This window comes from Protopterus annectens, chromosome 2.part2, assembly GCF_019279795.1.
Source record: "Protopterus annectens isolate FY-2018-M chromosome 2.part2, PAN1.0, whole genome shotgun sequence".
Lineage (NCBI taxonomy): Eukaryota > Metazoa > Chordata > Ceratodontiformes > Protopteridae > Protopterus > Protopterus annectens.
In genome coordinates, this window is record NC_056730.1 from 528,320,694 (window position 1) to 528,339,608 (window position 18,915).

Sequence of the window (18,915 nt, forward strand, 5' to 3'; positions counted from 1 at the left end):
CAGGCCAGTGATTTAAAATTTCTTATATTATTAGGATTTTTTGTCTTTAAATTAGTATTACATACTTAGATTTTAACCTTCTTGATAGTATTAAGGTTTTTTGCATGTTAGTATAACTTGTTTAGGATTTCTAAAAAGTTTTTTCTTCAGGGCTTTAGGCCTCTCTTTCTTGGGCGTGACAGGGCTCTGTCAGCTATTGTGTTTGTGTGTTATCTTCTTATATAATCTTGTGTGCATTATATATCTAGTGTGAGTAGTTAATATTAGATAGATAGTGTTTATAAATATATATATATATATATATATATATATATATATATATATATATATATATATATATATATTCTGTAGGAACCTAGTTAATACTAGTGTGTTGTTGTAGTTAAAAAGTAACTATTTTTCTTAGACTAAAATTCAGGGACCTGAATTATTTAAAATGTCAGAGAAACAAAAGTCAGGGTTTAAAAGGTGTGAGTGTGGTCAAAAGATGTCTGTTACAGACAACCACTCCACCTGCGTCTACTGTTTAGGTTCTGTACACCTACAAGAGGTGTGCTCTATCTGCCACTCCTTTAGTGCCAGAGTTCTCTTGGAAAGGCAGAGGAAGCTGGTAGATAGAGGACTCCTGAAGCCTGATTTTCAGGCTACCTTAGACAAGGCTGACCTCTCTCCCAAGGCTTCGAAGGGGTCAAAGTCTTCCAAGGGATCCTCGGAGCCCAAGTCATCGGCTCCGAGTTCCTCTGGTATGGTTCGTGCATCAGCTCCACAGGCCTTGGAGCCGTGTATCGATCCTCTACCTCGGAGCCCAGTTGTGGAACCGATATTGGAGACTCCTCAGTCTCCAATTCTTCAATCGGTTCCATCTTCGGCTCCTTCGACACATCCTTCGATGCATTCTTCAAGGCTTTCCGATGTGGATCTGGACCGAGTGGTCAAGAGGCTCTCAGAGAACCCGGCCCTGGCCAAAATGCTGTCTGCTTCGAGCCACTCTGCTTTGAAGCCTGAAACCCCAGCCATAACTTCTCCAACTCCTCCTCCGAAGCCAATCGAGGTTTCGGAGCCGGGGCAAGCGGAACCGATGTTGGTAGAGCCTTCGGAGCCGAGGTTCGATCCACCTCCCTTGGCTCCATCGACCATGATCTCCTCGGTTCTGACCGGGGAATCTCGGGGCCGACAGCCCCTCGCTGGCTCCAGGGGGGAGAGTCAAACCGATACCTCGGTTCTGATCCTTCCACTCGGGGCTTCAGCGCAGGTGGCCTCGGCTCCGTCCTCTGGATTGGAGTGGGGTTTCGGCTCCGGGAGAGCTGCTGGTCTCTTCGGAGCCGACAGACTTCTCGGACCGAGATTCTGGTGCCTTCGATGCCATGAGGAAGGTCATGTCTGCTAAGACCACAACCTCCTCGGATCTGTCTTCCCCTCCCCCTAAAGGGCCTTGTTCTACCTCTTCCCCACAGATCCCCACCAAGCGTTGAGATCCAGGGCCTCAGGTATCCCCATTGGGTGTCCCCTCCTCTCTAGGGACTTCACCAGATGCTCCCACCGATGAAGTACCTAGGAAGAGATTGTGCAAGAGGAGGCACTTGGATTCCCCACAGGAATCCCTGACATCGGATACTGACTTGGAGGAATCAGAAGGGTCCCCACGATCCCCCTCAGAAGATGTCTCATTTGCAGACATTTTGGAAATCTTAAGGCAGAGGGGTGATTGGCAGTCCCTTGCCCCTACTGAGGATGAGTCGGTCCTCCTGAAGGCCTTTGGATCTCAACCATCCATCTCATGGGTTACTCCACCCTTCGATGAACTGATGGAGCTGGTTGCTCGAAGGGCGTTGGAGTCCCCTGATTCAGTGGAACCAGTCCCTCGGAGGCCCAACAAGTTCATTACTTCCCCTACTGATAAGGCCTTTCTAACAAAGGGAGTCCCCATTGATGCCATAGTGGTGGCAGTAGCCACCAAGAAAGAGATGTCAGAAACCTCTTCTGCTGTCCATCCTCCTAATAGAGATTCTAGGACTATGGACAGATATGGGAAATGCATATTTAGTTCTGCGGCATTTTCCATGAGATCGCTCAACTACCTGATACATTTTACCCGTCTTCAACAAGATCTCCTCAAAGAGCTGGGAGATACTTTCCAGGGTAACACAGCTGATGCAGTTTCTGAGAAGGTGACTGCACAACTCAACACCCTCAATTCCATAGTAAACTCATCCATGCGACTCATTTCTTATGCTGCCGATGGATCGAGTAAGGCGGCAGGCTCAGCGATAGCTCTTCAGAGATGGTCCTGGATGCACCTTTGCTCCTTTGCGGAAGCCTTTAAATCTTCCTTCGTCAACACCCCATTCGATGGATCCGCCTTGTTCCTACCCAAAGTTAAGGAGACACTTACTAGGTGTGAACAAGAAGGAAAGACTCTGTCTGCCGTCGGAGTCCGTTTTTCCACTCCAACTAGACCGTACCCCAAAGGGCAACGAAGTGGGAAAATGTGGTTTTGAAAACCCCAAGGAGCTTTCCAAAACACATCTACTGATACCCCCTCTAGAGGCAGAGGAGGGGGCAAAAATGGAAGACGCCGTCCAAATGGCAGAGGCGGTCCACAAAACCAGGGCGACAGTAAACAGTTCTCTGGGAAGCCCTATCAGCGTTCCTGAAAGGAAGCCCGGCTGTCCTACTCTGGAGGCAGTCAGGGGTCGCTTGGCTTTATACCCAAATGCCTAGCTAAGCATTACAATGGATTCTTGGGTAAAAAGCATAATTGCCAGAGGTTACTACATTCACTTTACAACCCCCCCCCCCATGGGTACAAGGATCCCAGACGTTCCACCCAGTCTGAGAGAACTAGCAGCCATAGAAATTCAAAACCTGCTAGACAAAAGAGTCATCCAGCCAGTCCCGGCAGACCAAATAGGATCCGGAACTTACTCGAGGTTCTTTTTAGTTCCAAAGAAAACAGGGGACTGGAGGCCCATACTAGACCTCAGCAAGCTCAACACCTTTGTCAAGAAGGAGAAGTTCCGGATGGTCACACTGCAATCAATTCTCCCGTTCTTAACAACAGGCGATTGGATGTGCTCTATAGATCTCAAGGATACTTACTACCACATCAAAATGGACAGAGCATCCAGAGATCACCTGTGTTTCCAGCTGGGGGCCAGTCATTACCAGTTCAGAGCCCTGCCCTTTGGTCTCACCACAGCCCCCAGGGTGTTCACCAAATGTATGGCAGTGGTCACGGCTCAGCTGAGACGATTGGGATTCCAGGTGTTTCCATATCTGGACGACTGTTTCCTCACCGCCACCTCCAGGCATCAACTAATACAAGCAAGAGACTACACCATAAACCTTTGTTCCCAGATGGGTATAACCCTAAACTTCGAAAAATCTGCGTCATCACCCTCGCAGCATATTACATTTATAGGGGCAGAACTGGACACCGTCAATGCAGGGATCACGTTGCCCCAATCAAGAATTGTATCTCTAAAAAATCAGCTGTCCAGCCTGTTGGCCCGGAACAAAGCTCCTGTGTCCCAAATACTGCAGCTTTTAGGCACAATGGCAGCCACACTGTTAGCAGTTCCGTTAGGTCGAATACACATGCGAATACTCCAGTGGCTACTCTTCGCACAATGGTCTTACCAACGTCTGCCCATGTCACGTGAGATCCGACTAACGAATCTTTGCAAGAAGGATCTCAATTGGTGGTTGAACAGCGACCAAGTGATAATCGGACGTCCCTTTGTTCTTCCCCAACCCACAACCACAGTAACCACAGATGCTTCCCTGATAGGGTGGGGGGGGGGGCTATTTCAGGGAAAGACTGTCCAAGGCACTTGGTCAATCATGGAAACACATTTGCATATAAATGTCCTAGAGCTGAGAGTGGTGTTCCTAGCATTGCAACACTTTCATGATTCTCTTCCTCTAGGTACAATTGCTATCCAGACAGACAACATGTCGGTAGTCTGGTATATCAGCAAGCAAGGGGGAACCAGATCATACCCCTTATGCCGGGAGGCCCTAAGAATTTGGCATTGGGCTGTATCCACCAGACGCTTTCTGGTAGCAACGCACATCCTGGGGTCATCCAACGTGATAGCGGACAGACTGAGCAGAGCCATGCTGTTGCCTCACGAGTGGTCACTCAAACAAAAGGCCAGCCTTGCTGCGACCTATTTGCATCTCCAATGAAGGCCAAATGCAGCAGCAGCTACTTTGCCCTTTATCCCCCACCGGGGAACAAACCAAGGGACGCACTCATACACGATTGGCCCCCGGGCCTCTTATATGCCTTTCCGTCAATACCCCGAATTCCCAGATTCATGCAGAAAGCCAAAAGTCTGGGAAGGACTGTGATATTGATAGCTCCATCTTGGCCTCGACAGATTTTTGGTTCCCCTTCCTGTGGAAGTATCAAGTGGAAGAACCATGGATCCTGGACCCAGTGCCGGATCTTCTGACTCATTCATCGGGAGTTCTTCATCCCTCCCTCACCCACCTAAAACTGACAGCTTGGCTGCTCCAATTCCCACATTAGCCAGGTCTCGAGATTTGTCTTCTGCGGTACAGCATATTACAGTTTCCTCTCATAAACTATCTACCAGGAAACTATACAATAGCAAATGGAAACGGTTTGTTCTCTGGGCCTCTCAACATGACATTAATCCTTATGTAGCACCTGTTCATATCATCTTAGAGTTCTTATCTTCCTTGTTCCATAATGGCACAGCAGCTGCCACCATTAGAGTCCAATTGGCAGCTGTTTCCAATTTCCATGTGGGGTTTAATGGGTCTAACATCATGTCGCATAGATTATGTAAAGCATTCTTAAAATGAACCCACCATCTCAGACCACCTATCAGACATCCTGTCTCTCCCTGGAATTTGAATCTGGTTTTATCCCAATTGATGCCCGCCCCCTTTGTACCTACTTCATCCTGCCACTTAAAGTTCCTGTCTTGGAAAACTATATTCCTAGTAGCCATTACATCTGCATGTAGGGTCTCCGAATTTCAAGCCTTGTCCTCCAAACCCCCATATTTGATTTTTCATCCCGATAGAGTCTCCCTTAGGACTAATCCTACCTTTCTTCCCAAGGTCTGTTCAGAAGCTAACTTAAATCAGTCCATTGAGCTTCCAACCTTCTTCAGGCACCATACCAACAGAGTTGAATATATGTTACACAAACTTCATGCACACAGACAACTGAGGTTCTATCTAGATAGAACGAAAGATTTCAGACAATCAGATCAATTTTTTGTCTCCTATGCAGAAAATAAGAAAGGTTTTGCAGTATTAAAAATCACATTGTCTAAGTGACTCTCTGACTGCATCAAATCCATTTATGCTTCCACTAGTCAGCCATTAGAATCTAATGTCAAAGCCCACTCGACATGAGCTGTTTCTACATCATTAGCTCATGCAGCTCGATTACCCTTAGATACCATCTGTGCAGCTGCCACGTGGTCAAAACCTCACACGTTTATCACTCATTACAAAGTGGATAGGACCTCCAGGGACAGGGCTACCTTTGGTTCCACTGTGCTTAGAAATGTTCTCCTGTGAGCCACCCAGGATCAGGGTGCTTGGGACGCTTACCCATGTGTAAGAACAAAACGGCGAGATAGAACAACTTCACATAAAGAAGTTATGTCCTTACAATAACGTTCCATGTGAGTTGTTCATCTCGCCTTTTTGTTATTACATTCCCGCCCACCTTCCCCCTCCAGTCGAACAGGATGGTTGCCTTGATAGATTGGTCAAGTTGTCAGTCTGTATTGCATATTCTATTTTTCCTATATACAATCTTTTAGCTACCTTCATAGGTAGACACTATAGTTTCACTTATTCCTGTAGGCTGTCTTGGTTGCAGCATACTAGATCTGGGGATTTACAGTAGAGCTTCATGGGATATACACTAGGTCTCGAGCTTCTCCGAGAGTTTGAGTTTGAAAGCGGCTAATTCGGAACCAAGGGATCGGTTCCGACCCACGTGTAAGAACAAAAAGGCGAGATGAACAACTCACATGGAACGTTATGGTAAGGACATAACTTCTTTTTTCAGTATTTCAAGATTATAAAGTGAATCCACATATGGATATATGAGTCTAGGACTATTGAACGAAAGTTCAATGGTCCGAAACCACATCTACCGAACACACTTTAGCGAAAGTGCTTTTTACCGAAAAAGCACTTTTGCTAAAGTCCCTCAAAAAAGTAAAAAAAAAAAAACAAAAATAAAAAAAACACACAACTAATGTTTACACAGGGGTGCAAGTGCCCCCCACATCCCCCTACTTTTATATTCTCACTCCAAGATCGCAGTACAGTGGGGATAAGGGAATATTCCCTTATCCCCACTGTACTTTGATCGCAGCAACAGCCATTCACTCATGATTTCCCTTACTTTTTCAACTTACTTCCGTGAAAGTGCTTTTTCGGTGAAAAACACTTTTGCGAAAGTATGCCCAGCCATTTCAGATATTCATCGTGTTTCACTGCTGCAGTCATTACACTTGGGTTATCCTGCCATCAGGCGGTCCCGCAGTCAGCCAGAGTTCCAAAGTCTTGGTCCGGCGTCGGTTGCTGTCTCCTCCTCCCTGACGTCAGTGCGTCAGGGGTATACAAGAAGCAGCCGACACCATTTTCTTCAGTCTTTCTTGCAGTGCGTTGCCCGAAGCAAAAGCAGTTCGCAAGTGCCAGTCGGCCGACACCTGAGATCAAATTCGATTTTCAGAACCGATGTCTTCAATAAAGCTAAGTACCCCATTAGGGAAGCTTTTTCTTGGCTCAGACCGATGTCAGTAAAAGTTAATAATTGTATTTCTTGTGGGAAGCAAATACTTCATAAGGATTTTCATTCTTACTGTACTCCATGCCTAGGCCCAGATCACGACATCACTAGTTGCCAGTTTTGTGCTAGATTTAACAAATGCACTATTAAACGTTGGTTTGATTTTGCTCGCCATTACTTTGGCCGAAGGTTTAATTATACCATGCCGTCGGAACAACCGACGACCGGAATTCACAAAAAACGCAAAGATAAGGATAAGGACAAGCATTCAAGGCCCAAAACTGACAAAGCCTCTTCTAGGCCAGTCACCGGTTCTCAATGAGGCGCTTTCGCAGCCCCTGACACCTGCTACCTCAGAGCAGCAGGCTGCGACCGATTCCCATGTGGAGTTGCTTAGGCCTCTGGATACTCAAGGTGTTGGGCCTATGGAGACTAACCCTTCAGATGGGTCCGGAGCCGCTGAGCAGGCATCGGCTTCTGAGGGTGTTTTCAGACCTTCACAACTTACCATTGCATCTACAGTCAAGTCTAAAACTACATTAAAGACAAAGAAGCAAGTACAGCATTCACCTGGACAGGCCTCCATGCCTAAAAAGCAGATGCTCAAAATGGCCGAAGACTTAATTACTCTGATCAGGGGTTCCCATCACCCTCCTGATAAAAGGCCTAGGCAGGATACAGACTTTGATTCCTCTGACCAGGTTTCTATATATTCTGATTCCTCTTCAGACCAGTGATACTCTTTACCCCCCTATGAGGACTCTGTTACCGAAGAATCAATTTCTTCAGCCTCTCTTCCTGAGGATTACTCTTTTGGGGAAACTTTACATACCATGAGGGAGCATTTCCATTGGGAGGGCCAGGATTACTCCGAATCCAAGAAAAGGCTCAGAGACTTTTTTATTGCCTCAGCACAGGCCCCTTGCTATTCCGCCAGTGTTGGATATTGTGGACAATGTGTTCTCTGAATCCAGTTTAAATCCTGATTCTTTACCCCAGTCAAGCCAGACAGGTACTACAGAGTCCCTGACTCTCACAAATTTCTTTACAAAAACCCTGCTGCTGACCCAGAAACTATTTCCCAGGGTCCCAAAGGGGTAAAGGCCTCCACGGCTAAAAATCCATTTCCCTCGAACAGGGATTCTAGAGCATTAGACAGATGGGGGAAGAAAGTTTACACCTCTGAAACTTTAGCAGTGAGGGCTTTAAACTGCCAGTTTCACATGCTTAAATATCAACAATATTTACTGTCTCAGTTAAAACAGAAAATGAGTACATGTGCAGAACAACCTGATTTTAAGGAAATGCAGGATTTTTTGCATGCAGCTGAACAAGTGAGAAAGCATACTTTGCAATGTAGTTTTGATTCATTAGAAGTTTCTTGTAGAGCAGCAGTTACAAGATCTGTGATTCGAAGACGTGCTTGGTTAAAGGAACAAAGCTTACCCAGATCATGTTAAGGCAAAATTATTGGATGCTCCTTTACAGCAAGATATTCTGTTTGGTGTTAAGGCAGAAGAGGTTTTAAAGAAAATGGAAGATCAGGCAAAATCTACGCAAACAGTGAAGGATTTCTTACAGGTACCGCCACCACGATTTATCAGGAATTGGCCTACTAAAAATTGGTCCTTTCCAGTGTCAGACAGGCCACAAAGAGGCAGATACAGATGCCCAAGAGGCAGATCCCAACCCCAAGGCTCTTACAGACCATAACAGTGGGGTGCTTCAATCCCAAAAGGAGGTGAGGGCAAGTCACAACCTTACAGGAAACAGTCCCACTGACTTTCCCCTTCCAATGCCAAACTCTTCCCTTTTGGCAACTCCCTTAGGGGGGAAACTAGCACTTTTTTCACAAAACTGGCAAGCAATCACCCAAGACAAATGGGTGCTGAATATTGTGTCTCAGGGTTGCAGGTTCCACTTTCACACTTTACCTAGGCTAAAAGGAATGCCAGACCTGCCACAAAATCAATGGGCAGAGGCACACAAACAAATTACAACCCTCATGGACATGAGAGCTATTCTAAAAGTACCACAGCAAGAACAAGAACAAGGACAAGGATTTTACTCAAGACTCTTCCTGGTCCCCAGAAAGGACAAAGCCTGGAGACCCATACTAGACCTTTCCACTCTAAATACTTAGCTGGATGTTCCGAAATTCAAAATGTTGACACTACAGCAGCTCCTTCCTATGTTGGGCAAGAAAGCTTGGCTTATTACTTTGGACCTCAAAGAGGCATACCTGCATGTCCCTATCTGACAAAATTGCAGAAGATACCTCAGATTCATAGCTGGTTCAGTGCACTACCAATTCTCTGCACTGTCCTTTGGCTTATCTACTGCGCCCAGGGTCTTCACAAAGTGCCTGGCACCGGTAATTGCATTTTGCAGACAAAAAGTAATTCAAATATATCCATACCTGGACGACTGCCTGAGTCAAGCGGAGAGCAAGGACATGCTTCTAAAGCATCTGGCGTTTGTAAAAAAGTTGTTAAGTTGCCTAGGGTACACAATAAATGAAAAGAAGCCAAAACTAGTACCCTCATGAGAGATAATATTCCTGGGTGCCAGCTTAAATACAATGGCCCATATGACTTATCTCACACCAGACAAACAAGGACAACTGACTCAGTATTTTCAATTGATGGCAACAAAGTCCCAACTCCCTACAAGAAAAATTTGGCAGGCCTTGGGATTCATGGCATCCTGCATACTACTAATTCCATATGCCAGACTGCATATGAGGAAATTACAATGGTACCTAAAAAGTGTTTGGACTCAACACTCTCACAGCTTGGAAACAGTTATACCACTAATTCCCTGCCTGCAACAGGAGTTTCGATGGTGGGCACAGGCATGTCACCTCAACAAGGGTCAGCCTTTCACTCTTCCCACAGCCAGGCAGACTTTAATAACAGATGCTTCGGATTACGCCTGGGGAGCACACATGGCAGGAAAATGTATTCAGGGCAAATGGAACACAGACCATATGCATCTTCACACCAATCAAAAAGAGATGCTGGCTGTACAAAATGCCCTAACAGCTTTCAAGGACCTTCTGCATCCAGGACAATTACTATTAAAGACCGACAACACCACAGTAATGTGGTACATAAACAAGCAAGGGGCACTCATTCTTACCACCTATGCAGACAAGCCATGACCTTGAGGAACACAGCTCTAAATTATCAAGTTCATCTGCAAGCACAATTCCTGCCAGGAAAGAAAAATACTCTGGCAGACGACTTAAGCAGAAACATCATGGATCCTCACGAGTGGAAATTAAATCCACAAGTTTTCAGCATCATAATGCAAAAATGGGGGTGCCCGGACATAGATCTCTTTGCATCCCCACTGAATTGCCAACTACAAAAATTCTGCACAAGGACTTATCACCCACAAGCATGGAAAGTGGATGCTCTTCCGTTCAGCTGGAAAAGCCAAACGTTTATGCCTTTCCACCTCAGCCTCTCCTTTCAAAGGTACTCCTAAAAGCCAGACAAGAAAAACCACATATGATTCTGATTGCTCCAGACTGGCCACGCCAGCATTGGTACCCAATCTTAAAGACCTTAGCTCAAGGCCCACCTTGGATTTTGCCTCAAATTCCACACCTTCTGACTCAACAAAACAATCAGATCCTGAACAGTCAGCTCAAAACCTTATCCCTGGCTGCATGGCAGATTAATTAGACAATCAGGCAAACACCTCTCTCTAAAGCTGTTATGGATGTCATTTTGGAGGCCAGGAGGCGTAGCACCAGGAAATCTTATTCAGAAAAGTGTAAGAGATTCTGTGCCTGAAACCAGGCTCAAAGCCTTGACCCTCTTGTCCCTAACATTCCTCAGATACTACAATACTTAACTGAGATGCTGGACAAAGGACTGTCCTTCTCATCCATTAAGATCCACGCTTCTGCCATCTCGGCTCATTACAACACAGATCCTCCTATTTTCTCTCATACATTTTTAAAGCAGTACCTCAGAGGGGCTAAAAATATAAGACAGCCCTGGAGAGCACCAACACCTACTTGGGACCTCAATTTTGTCTTGGAAAAACTCACATTACCTCCTTTTGAGCCAACCAATTCAGCAGAATTAAAATATATATAAAACTGCTCTGCTACTGGCAATAACCTCAGCACGAAGAGTCTCAGAACTACAGGCACTAATGGCAGTGGAGCCTTTCATCATTTTCCACCAAGACAGGGTTTCCTTAAGAACAAACCCTTCATTTATGCCTAAGGTGGTATCCATTGTGGCTCTTATTTATTTTTATTTTATTTATTTTATTTTACATTTGTTAACCGGGATGGTCCGACTGGATACATGTCCTTTTTCAGCGGAGGCCTGGGGAGAAAAGCTCCAACAGAGTTACATTGATAATTAGGTACAGTAAATGAGCTGAAAGAACTTAACAAAAACATAGGCTGTTTACATACAAGTACAAGACTGCCATTACTATTTCTGAGATTACTACAAATGTAACATTAATAACATATTAGCAAGGACGGTAGGCAGTATAATGACATAGAGTTAGACAGGATACATATTTCTTTATCACAGTATACAAAGTACTTATCATCTTAGCTAGTTGTTTATGTTTTAGTTAATGGGACAGAGCTAGTCTGGGTTTGAGCAAGGACATAGCCAGTGTGACTTGAAGTGGAGTTTTAGACTATTTTTGAATTGACTTAGAGAAGTTGCAAGCGTGATGTTATTTGGGAGAGAGTTCCATATTTTACCAGTGGTGTTGGCAAATAGCGTGTCACCACCTAGGTTGAGAGATTTAGTTGTTTGGACAAGGAGTCTGTTTGCTGAGCGAAGGCAGCTTAGATTGGAGTAGGGAGTCATTAAGTTTTTTAGTGCTGGGGTATTCTCAGGTTGTTTAAGGATTTTGAAGGCCTCTATGAGTTGGGACTGGTGAAGAAGGTGTGGGAATTCTATCCATCCAAGCTTTTTCAGGTTAGTACAGTGGTGTGTTCTGTAGGGTAGACCTGTAACGAATCTGGCAATGTGATTATAGCAGGATGAGAGCTTGGCCAGATCAGATTTGTTAAGGTGAGTGAGGACAGGAGAGGCATATAGTAGGGTAGAGAGAAGGTGTGAACGGGCTGTGGCTGCCCTGGCATTCGGGGTAAGGAAGGCTTTAATTCTATATAGGGTCCCAAGTTTCTTGTTGACTGACTTAATGGCTTGGTTGATATGTATATCAAATCTGAGTTTATTGTCAATGTTTACTCCTAATAGCTTTGTATAGGTGTCTGGGGAGATGATGGTCCCATTATTGGATTTTATAGTGACGTTTTCAGTCGGAGATCTATTGGTTGGGTAGAAGAGAAGTAACTTGGTTTTGTTTGGATTTAAGATCAGGAGATGGTTGGCAAGCCAGTTTTCGACTTTGGTGAAGCTATGTTGGGTGGTAGTTAGTAGATTTGCAAGAGAGGCATTGGAACATATTATAGTCGAGTCATCTGCATATTGAATGCAGGTGGCTTCAGGGATGACTGTTTGGATGTCGTTTATGAAGACTGAAAAGAGGAGAGGTCCTAATATGGAACCTTGAGGAACTCCTATGGTATTTGGTAGTAGGCAGGAGAGCTTGTTTTGCCACATTACTGCTTGTTGTCTCCCAGTGAGGTAAGCTTGAAACCAGTCAAGGGCTGGAGTATCTAGATACAGGGTTGTTAAAGTATATAGAAGTAACTGATGGTTTACCATATCGAAGCCTTTTGATAGGTCCAGGAAGAGAGCAGAGGATATTTTTTTATTATTCCGGTTAAGATTAATGTTTTCAGTAAAAGAGAGGAGGGCAGTGGTTGTACTATGATGGGGTCTGAATCCATGTTGAGAGTCTGTGAGTAGTTTATTTTGGGTTAGATAGAGCATTAGTTGGTTGTGCATGCACTTTTCCATAATTTTGGCAAGTGGTGATAGTATGGCTATCGGTCTATAGCTGGATAGTTCTGTGGATGAACCTCCTTTGTGGAGTGGAATAACATAGGATATTTTCCAAATTGAGGGGATTGAGGCCTCGGTTATGGTTCCGTTAATTAGGATTGAGATAGGGTAGGCTACGACATCTGCAGCAATTTGCAGGTATTCAGCCGGCAGAAGATCGGCTGAAAGGGTGGTTGGCTTCAGTTTTTTCAAAAGGGATCTGATAAAGGATGTGGATACTGGCTGGAAGTTAAAAGAGAGTGGTGAGTTGGGTATAGTGTTACCAAACTATTCACTTGCCAACATTTTATCCAAATCCCCAGAATAAAAGGGAGAGACTTCTACATTCCTTGGACATACACAGGCAATTACGCTTCTACTTGGACAAAACAAAAGCTTTCAAAAAAACTGAACAATTGTTTGTATCTTATGCTGCAGGATTACAGGGAAAGGCCATTTCAAAGCAGACCATTCCAAAGTGGATAGGACACTGTATCCGGTTCTGCTACACACAGCATGGGAAACTTGTACCATCTAACATTAGACCACATTCCACCAGGGCAACTGCAGCTTCTACTGCCTACCTTAGAGGAGTACCTACCAAAGACATTTTGGAAGCTGCAACTTGGAGTTCAGTGCACACCTTTGCCAAGCATTATCACTTGCCTCTTTACTCTAGATCCAGAGCTGGATTTGCCACTGCAGTGTTGCAGGGCCTCCTAGCCACACCAAGTCTTCTATAGAACCAGCTCCCCTGACTCTGCTTTAGGATTCAACCCAAGTGTAATGACTGCAGCAGTGAAACACGATGAACATAGTACAGTTTTGTACCTACCATAAATGTAGCTGTTCGAGCATCTTCACTGCTGCAGTCCTGGTTACCCACCCGCCATCCCCTCTTTCGTAGCTGGGTCTTATCTATAACTTTCTACACTATACTGCCTATGTGGTGTATTTGCTGGTTACTGAAGGTTTTGGTTTTTACCTTATTGTATGTCTTGTAAGCAATATGTATTGCCTATCCTTTTGGGGGCACCTGACATCTGAGGCAAGAAAAACTGAAGAAAATGGCATTGGCTGCTTCTTATATACCCCTGACGCACTGATGTCAGGGAAGAGGCGACAGCAACCAACGCCGGACCAAGACTTTGGAACTCTGGCCAACTGCGGGACTGCCTGACGACAGGATAACCCAAGTGTAATGACTGCAGCAGTGAAGACACTCGAACATCTACATTTACGGTAGGTACAAAACTGTACTTTTTGGTGAAATGGCCATTTGGGGAACAGTAAAAGACCCATATATATATATATATATATATATATATATATATATATATATATATATATATATATATATATATATATATATATATATATAAATCTTTAGTATGCTGTCTTGTAATTTCTGTAATTATGCTCCAACGATTTCTGTAATTAGGCTCTCTGCAGATTTCTTTTACATAACTTTGAAGTCTGTGATTTTTAAAAGATTCCAGAGGTTTGAAAGAAATGCAGTACTTGTATCCTTTCCACTTTATTTTAGCCTTTGTAAGCTGGGTAAAGCCTAAACCATTGCAGTCACAAGTGAATATTTTCACTGTTACAAAAACTTTGTTATGTTTAAATGCCTTCTGTTTTAATGTAGCTGCATGGTATGTGTGTAAAGGGTTTATTAAACAAACTTGGGTCACAAGCACTTTACTTTATTCCCTTATTTATTCTTTTGTTAATCAGATATGTGGGAATATAGGCTATGTTTAGCCATGTAGCTAGTTACATTAAAACCAATTAAGTTATGTGGTGCTTTAACAGTTCTATTTTTACTGTTCTGGCAGGGAATATTTTTCTTATGAATCAGTTATTTCCTCAAATTTATTTGAGCTTTTTGCTTTGTGTTCTTTGTCTTACAGTTGATATGCACTATTCAGAAATTTCCTAAGGTAACACTCTATTCTGTGTTGTCTTTTCCATCTGACTCGACAGATGGGTCATCAGATCTGATTGGATCTGACATAGGCACCTGTTTTCAGGTTCAGTGATCCAGAGCTCAGGCTCATGCCCTACCCATTATTCCCCCCATCCCTACAATACCTCAGATCTCGTTTGCCCCCTGTTCAGTTCAGTCACTATCTTAGGGCTCAGCACTCATTTAGTCAGATAAGATATTTTTCTCTGCAGTTGTGGCTTTAGCAGGAAAGTAAATAATGTGGGAAGAAATAGCCAGGGAATTGTTATGGCTAGGCTTGTATAGGCCCTAGGGCTGATAGCCTAGTACCAACCTATGAACCTATGAATATAATTTGGATTTTCTCTTCCTGCTATATAGTTAGCTACTTTTCACAGTTAAGAGAGTGTTTTCTTGAGGGTGTTTTTTCACAGCTTGTTTTCTACCTTCCTCTATCCATTAAAAACAAAAAAAGTTTGTTTTACCTGTGTTATAGATTTAGGGTATTGTTAGTGTGAAATTTGTGCCTTTCTGGGTGTTTTTTCTTGTGTGGTCAGAGCCGGATTATAGTCAGATGGAGTCTAGATAGGGTAATTGATCAGGCACCCTTCCCCCCAGCCATTCCAGTGTCCCATTATTTAGTTGTTTCCCCCACAGTTACCATAAACACTGTTGAAATCTGTCAGTGTGCATACTGTTTTCTTTTTTACTTCTACAGTGATTGGAGATATTTAAAACTTTTATTTCAAATTTTATAGCACAAACACTGATCTCCGTTTACTAAACAAAACAATAGTCTCACAAACATTTCTGTTCTCGGTCCTTGAAACTCCCATTCATTGAAACAGCATTGAAACCCACATTCAAAGAAAATACATCTGGCCAGTGGAGGATTAAGTTTACCTTTGGATGTTTTCAAACCATAGACCCCTTGCTCACATATTTAGGACCATGCATACATGCATGTGTTCTTTGGTGCACCATCCTGATTGTATTAAATTACATTCCATGCATAATACAGTACTACTTGTTAGAATGTTTTACATTTGTAGGTTTGAACATTTTTTTCCTGTAAGCAATGAAACAAAATGTATAAACCAGTAATGACAAAACTACCCATTACAGAGTATTTCAACCACAAAAGGCCACTCATACTTCTGTCATTACACTCCACCAGTATCAGTCAGTATACACAATCTCTGCAGAAGTAAAAGTCATCTGAACAATTCCACATTAAAGAGATCTATAACTAATGAAGAGGTTGCTTCTGGCAAGCAATTTTACATTTCAAGTGTTCCATGTACAAATTCAGTGCTGTTGCCCTTGAAGAATGAATTGTCCATGATGTCCTTCAAGGATGCATCTGCAGTCATAACATATGGGTTGTCCTGCCTCAGGCAGCCCTTCGGTCGGCCGGATTCCAAAATCTGGGTCTGGCCTTGGCTGATGTCGCACTTTCCCCGAAGTCAGAGCGTCTGGGGTATAAAAGCATCAGCCGACGCCATTTTCCTCAGTCTTTCTTGCCGCGCGGTGCCCGAAGCAGAAGCTGTTCGCAAGTGCCGGTCGGTCAGATCCAGTGATTTCAGCTACCGAAGACTTCAAAAAAAGCTAAGTACCCCGTTGGGGACTCTTTCTTGCCTCAGCCGATGTCAGATAAAGTAAATAATTGTTTAACTTGTGGGAAACAAATACCTCATAAGGATTTCCATTCTTACTGCCTTCCTTGCTTAGGCCCAGACCACGACGTATCGGCCTGTTTAGCCTGTGCCTCCTTCAACCGACGAACTCTTAGACGTCGGTCGGAGTTTGCAGAGGAATTTTTTGGAGCCGCTTTTGCTTATAAAATGCCGTCGGAGACTCCGACTTTGCATATGGTCAAAAAACGCAAGGAAAAGGACCGACACTCACGGCCCGCGGTTTTGGCTGAAACCACGGCTAGGCCTACCGCAAGTGTCTCGGTTTCGGCCGAAACAGAGTCCTCGGCTATTCCTTCTTCCGAAACCATACTTCCGACCACCGAGGCCCGAGAAGCCCCGGCTGAGTCGGCTTCAGAACTACCTACCGAAGCTAGTGTTCAGGAATTGTCTGACACCATACCTTTGGACATTTCTACCCCTGCACGTGGGGCAGCTAGGCCCCCTGCTTCCATCTCCATTAAGGCCTTTTCAAGGGCTAAAGCTGCCAAACTTTCAAAAGCTTTGCCTGCCAAATCTACCTCCCAGAGGCCTTCCTCTAGTTCACAGATCCTCAGCCTTGCTGAGGACCTTATTTCCTTAATTAGGGGTTCACAACCTCACCCAGACAGGGCCTCTCAACCTCCTCCAGACAAAAGGCCCAGGCCTGACCCCTCTGATCCACACTCCTCAAATGATTCCACGGATGGATCTGAGTTGTCACACCACCAGGAAGGGGCCTACTCGCCTTATGAGGATTCAGATGCAGAGGAATCTATCCCTTCGGCCTCCCCTCCTGAAGAGTTTTCATTTGGTGAGACTCTACACTCCATGAGAGAGCATTTTCAATGGCAAGGTCAGGATTTATCTGATTCTAGAAAAAGATTAAGGACCTTTTTGCATTTGCCTCAGCATAGGCCCTTAGCTATACCTCCTGTTCTAAATGTAATTGATGATGTGTACAATGATGTCAGTACAGCCCCTGATACTCTCCCTCCGGCCCCTGCCAAACCTGACAGATACTACAGGGTCCCGGATTCTCATTTCCATTTGTATAAAGCCCATTCTGCAGACCCAGAAACTATTTCTCAGGGCCCTAAAGGGGTTGCGGCCACTACTGCCAAAAATCCTCTACCCTCTGACAGAGAGTCTAGAGCTTTAGAGAGATGGGGAAAGAAGGTGTATACTTCTGCAACTCTTTCTGTCAGGGCATTAAACTGTCAATTTCATATGATACAGTACCAGGAGTATTTGTTAGATGAACTGAATAAGAAACTTTCTTCTCCTGAACCCCTAGACCATAAATCCCTTCAGGATTTGGTACACAACTCACAACAGGTTAGTAATAATTTCTTAAAATGTGGCTATGATGCACTGGAGACTTCATTTAGATCAGCTATGACTGGGGCAGTTATTCGTAGGCATGCCTGGCTGAAGGAGCAATCTTTGCCAGACCATGTCAAAGCTAAGCTCCTGGATGCTCCAATGGAGAAACAAAATTTATTTGGCTCCTCTGCTCAGGAGATCTTAAAAAAGGTTGAAGAAAAGGCAAAATCTGTGCAAACAGTTAAAGAATTCCTGCAAGTTCAACCACCGAGATTCAGCAGAAACTGGCCTACTAAGAATTGGTCCTTTCCAGACTCGGACAGAGCCCAGAGAGGCAGGAACAGGCACCCTAGAGGCAGAGGTCAATCTAAGGGCTCCTACAGAGGCCGTCAGTGGCAGCCTGCCAACCAGAGGAGTAGTGCAACAGCAACAACAACAACTACTACACCAGGACAGGGTCAATGACTTAACTCTGATTCCGCCTACCAGGGATCAACTAGAAGCACCCTTGGGTGGAAAGCTGGCTTTATTCTCAAAAAACTGGCATTATATCACAAAGGATACATGGACACTGCAAATAATAGACAAAAGGATACAGGTTCCACTTTCACACTTTGCCAAAAAGAGGCGGAATGCCAAACCTTTCACCAAATCAGAGGGCAGAGGCTTTAAAACAAATCAGCAATTTACTTCAGATGAAAGCTATAGAAAAGGTACCATGTTCAGAACAAGGCCAAGGATTTTACTCCAGACTATTCCTTGTACCAAGAAAGGAAAATCAATGGAGGCCTATTCTCGACCTGTCCGCACTGAACACTTATCTCATTGTGCCAAAATTCAAAATGCTGACCCTACAGCAACTTCTTCCCATGTTGGGCAAGGAGTCTTGGCTGGTGACTCTAGATCTCAAGGAGGTATACCTGCACGTCCCTATTCGACCAAACTGCAGAAGACACCTCAGATTTCTTGCAGGATCAGAGCATTATCAATTCTCAGCATTGCCCTTTGGCTTATCTACTGCGCCCAGAGTATTCACAAAATGCCTGGCATCAGTAATTGCACATTGCAGACTACAGGGAATTCAAATTTACCCATACCTGGACAACTGCCTAATACAAGCGGACAACAAGGCAAATTTGACAAAGGACTTGGCCTATGCCATACACCTACTACAGGCCTTGGGATACACAGTCAACATCCAAAAGTCAAGACTAGTACCATCCCAAAGGATAACCT

General features: G+C 44.3%; 1 protein-coding gene across 1 annotated transcript in view; it reads left to right on the forward strand.

Moving 5' to 3' along the window:
- WDR54 (WD repeat domain 54) overlaps positions 1-18,915 on the forward strand; it is a 1,113,980-nt gene that overhangs the window by 1,076,263 nt on the left and 18,802 nt on the right. The gene's annotated exons all lie outside the window — the stretch shown is intronic.